Here is a 5,263-nt window from a genome sequence, read left to right as displayed (position 1 = left end):
AAGGTGAATAAACTCATTATTATTATTATTATTATTATATATATGGAATTCAGATACAATACATATATTCAGGTACATATATAGAAACCCACAGCTTTGACCGGAAACAAGCAAATGAGAGTGGGAAATTCAAATATTAAAATTCTCACATCAAAATGCATCGAAATACGAAAAACTGATAACCAATATAGGTTAGAAAAAAATGTCAGATAACATTAAATTAACATCTGTGATGAAAAAACGAAAAAGGCATAATAAACTAATTGTTATTATTTAGGAATGATGCAAAATTCAAAATTTGTTGTGAATCACTTCCTTAGAAACTGACATCAAGTGATGCTTTTGGAACATATTTATATTTACATAAAAGTGAGGTTAACTATTTTTGTACGAAACTATAAAATGAAAATGTATCTAAATTTAAGAGCCAATGGTAAATTAGTAGAATAGAAAATTTTCCTGATAAAGAAGTTGAAAATTTGTATATGTAAAAATTGATAGATGGTAACTAGGGGAACGAGATAGATTTTCAATTTTTTCATCAACAAGGGGATTCTTCTGGAGGCAACGAAAGAGACGTCACGCTAAATTTTTCTCTCTTTAAAATTTGAAATATATAGTACATAAATTAAGAAGTTAACAGAATAGTAGTCAATACTGATTTGTAATAATAAATTCAGTGAAAAAATCTACCTGTTCAGCCAAGTGTAGTAAGATATCCATGAGTTCCAGCTTCGCAGAAATATCACACTACACACACACCAGCGTTGGAGGAAAGTAAGGTATTTACCTATACCATTTTAAATAATATATTGATATATATTAATGAAAATACCCAAGAACTCAAAACGACCATATAAATAGAAGTTTGAACCAAATATTTAAGTCTGCTGAATTACAGTGATCTGCAATTATAAACTGACATTTACCAAATTTGTTCGGTGTATTATTCACTTTGAAAAGTTCGTTGTTCGTTGTAGATTTAAGGACATTCTTAGATTTGAAGAATTTTCTCTTTTGGCAATTGATAAATTCATATATTTTTTGAATTCCACATATTTTGACTCTTATAATTGAAACTGTTCTATATTTTCTAAGATCAATTGTGTCTTTTTCCAAATTTCTTCACAGGTGAAATCTACTAGAAAAATCAAAGTTTGGTAAGTAATTATTGTGTTTGTGCCTGAATCCACCTGAGAGGTTGAGAAAAATCTCTATACACTGAGGTATAGGATTTAAACTAGACATAAGAGTCTAGCCGATTGAAATTTTCATAAAAAATAATAATAATGATAAAAATTTAAAAATTTTTAGATTTTTCAAAACCCAAATCAAATTTAAAATAATTTAACAACATCATCATATAATTTTCTGGATTTCGAAGGATTCTAAAATAAATTGCACTTTCACATTGCTGCACACTTTTTTCCTGCTACATAATAGTGTTTTCAGATTTGCTATACGACGTTTCGTCTTCCGGCCACCATTATCAACTTTATTTTTTCTAATGGACGCTACATTGGATTCTTTCTGTTTTGAATAGAACTAGATTTTACCTTCTCAATGATGTATCATAAGTTATCATTCTTTTCGAGAAATTGAAAATATTGAAAAAAAAATGTATTCTTATCATAATAGGCTTTGACTTTGATGTTTCTAAATTTGACTTTCAATTTGTTCCAGTCAATGACATTCTGTTATTGTACAAGTCATTGGATTTTTGGTAAAAAATGGCTTTCACGAATGAAGAAAAAAGAGGTATGATACAAATTTATTACAAATACGATAGAAACTGTGTTAGGTCATCGGAAATGTAATCAAACTTGTATCCCGAAAGACGAAAAGCCGAGGAAAAATACGGAGACAGAATGGACCATGAAACTAAAGAAATTTGATAAATGAGTTATGTATAAGGAAAGTTAGAAAAATAATAATTCGCAGATGAACATGAACCGGGGAAATCTACACGTCAAATTTCCTCTGAAATGAATATTTATCATACCATTGCTTGGAAACATCTCAAAAAAGCGGTTTAAGATGTTACAAAATACACATAACTCAAAAATTGCAACAAGTGATCCCGAAAGGCGATTAGAATTTTGTAATTGGCTAATGAGAAGACCTGTTTGTCCTGTTTTCCTGGAAAATGTAATTTGGACAGATAAAAGCACTTTTACGAATTGTGGGATATTCAAACGAAATAACGAACCCATTTGGATCATAAAAACACCAGGCAGTTCCGAGAAATTCAACGTCAAGTGCGATTTAGTATTAACGTGTGGGCAGGAATTTACAAAAATACAATTTTGGATAGAATTATGAATGAAGAAACCTATCACCAGTTTTTAATGTCGATTTTCGAAGACTATTTGGATGATCTACCTTTGGCTAACTAGAACAATATCTGTTTTCAACATATTGGTGGTCCACCGCACACTACCAGACAAGTATTCAATTACCTTAGCCTTAGAGATTTAGAGAATTCAATGCTACTTGATGTACGACCGTTATATATGGATAAAATAATATTGTATATCTTCAAAAATAAAACATCTCTTCAGCAAATCGGTCATGATCATAATACTCGCACTAAAACAAGAGGTAATGTACAGCTAAACGCAACAAAAAAGTCAATTGGGCAACACTCTTACAAATACCACAGTGCAAAAATTTTTAATTACTTACCTTATCTGTACAAAACATACTAATAGAGACATTGTTCCTGATATACTCATGAATAAATGAATAATTCTCGTTTGTACTTCAAAATAAAATATCTACGTTGTCATTGTTCGTTCATACTCGTTTACTGCTGAATGTATTTTCATTTATATATATAACACACCTTTCTTTTTAAAAAATTAATCATTCATTTGTGTCTTTTAGTCTTAGTTTAATATTAAATTTTTTCATCGCCTTGTTCAAATGTAAAATCAATTCTGCACATCTTATGCATTGCGCAACTGAAGAACTTCGGTTTTAGTGGGTTTCCCCATGTTGTTTGTATTTCTTTGTTTACATGTTACTATCTTGTGCTGTTGTATATTTATAAATAACATTATTATTATTATTATTACCTGACTGAAAGGTTTGGTGATAAATGGATAGGGAGTAATGGGCCGGTGAGGTGGCCAGCAAGGTCTCCAGACATAGGTGTTATGGATACATTTCTATAAGGTACATTGAGTTTATGGTCAGAGGGAATATCAAAATGTTGAGGACCTTCAACACAGCATTCTTAGAGTTCGGAAGATAGAGTGGGAGGGAAATCAATCGTGCAGTGAGTAATATTCGAAGAAGGGCACAGTTTTGTTATCATGAACAAGGCCAGCATTTTGAGCATTTCCTGTGGTTTTCTTTTGTCTTTACATTTCACTCAATTATTGTTATTTGTTCAAAGTTATATTTTCATTGAAAAGGACACAATATCTAATTTACCTCATACACACCTCATTTATCAAAATTTGCTTGTTGATTCTGGCTCCGTATTTTTTCATTGGCTTTTCAAACGAACCAAACTTGGTGAGATTTTGATCCAATAACTTGAACATAGTTCGATGTGGTTGTCGTCTTTGGGATACCAATTCAAATACATTTCCGATGTCCTAACACTGTTTCTATTGTATTTGTAATGAATTTGTATCATATCTCTGTTTTCTTCATTCGTGAAAGCCATGTTTCGCCAAAACTCAATGACTTGTACAATAACAAAATGTCATTGACTGTAACAAATTGAAAGTCAAATTTAGAAACATCAAAGTTAAAGCTTATTATGCTAAAATTAGTTTTTTTCAATATATAATGATAACGTATGATGCATCATTCAAAAGGTAAAATCTGGTTCTATTCAAAACAGAAATAATTCAATGTAGCGCCCATAAGAAAAAATGAAGTTGATGATGGTGGCCGGAAGACGAAACGTCGGATACCAAATCTGAAAACACCATTATGTAGCAGGGAGAAGGTGGTAACGTGGAAGTGAAATTTATTTTCCAATTCTTCGAAAAATGAAGCCAGAAAAAATAAAAACCATTTTCCGAAATTTCTGTTTTTCCGGATATCTCCGGATATACTCGGAATTTCAGAACTTTCTCAACGGCATATTGTTGGCCAAGTAAATGCGCAACTTTGCCTCCATTTGACCATCTTCGAACAGAAAAGAGTAAAGATATGAAAATATCAAACAGAAGTATAAAAAAATATGAACAGTTGAGTTTGAACACTAATACTATTTAATATGGAAGTTGAGAATATAAATACATAATAATATAAAATTGAAAATATGACTATTGAAAAATATACTAGTGATATACTGTTTGGAACCTTTGGTGTAGTAATGAATATTACCGGAGTTTTTTCCCAACACCAAATCGTTATTTTTATACCTCGACACGTGTTTCGATCACCAAGTGATCATCTTCAAGAGGAAGATAAACTAATAAACTAACTCAAAACTAAAGCTACTTATACTAATCAGGTACATCATACAGGTAGGTAATCAGTAATACCACCCATACAAGTGTACACCCTAAATTAAGTTTACAATGGGCCTTTCTATTATTTACAATATGTCCTTATGTATGTTTAAATGTTACAGCTATATATAGAACAATTTTCAGCTATATAAAATTAGTTTCACAATATTGCCTATCTAAATATATTCACAATGTGGCAATATTGTGAAACTAATTTTATATAGCTGAAAATTGTTCTATATATAGCTGTAACATTTAAACATACATAAGGACATATTGTAAATAATAGAAAGGTCAATTGTAAAATTAATTTAGGGTGGTACACTTGTATGGGTGGTATTACTGATTACCTACCTGTATGATGTACCTGATTAGTATAAGTAGCTTTAGTTTTGAGTAGTTATTAGTTTTATCTTCCTCTTGAAGAAGATCACTTGGTGATCGAAACACGTGTCGTGGTGTGAAAATAACGATTTGGTGTTGGGAAAAAACTCCGGTAATATTAATTGAAAATATGACAAATGAAAATAGTACAATTGAAACTGTTGCAATCAAGTGATCAATACTCGTATTTCCAAATCAGCCTGGAAGTATTCTTTAGGGTATAAAATGAAATTATCTAAGAACAATTCGTTCAGGTCAGTCCCAACTCCCTACACAGTAGGTTAATGGACTGACACCTCTCAGGAAACAACTACTCCCCTGGCTAATACCACGAAGGGGGTTGGATTATATCTGACAGGTGTCAGTGCAGGATTCTTCACAGAAGTTATTCCTGCATATGCTGT

The sequence above is a fragment of the Leptinotarsa decemlineata genome, unplaced genomic scaffold (genome assembly GCF_025532065.1).
Source record: "Leptinotarsa decemlineata unplaced genomic scaffold, Ldec_3_MD MMD2_P_RNA_scaffold_14, whole genome shotgun sequence".
Lineage (NCBI taxonomy): Eukaryota > Metazoa > Arthropoda > Insecta > Coleoptera > Chrysomelidae > Leptinotarsa > Leptinotarsa decemlineata.
Note: the sequence above shows the minus strand (reverse complement) of the source record.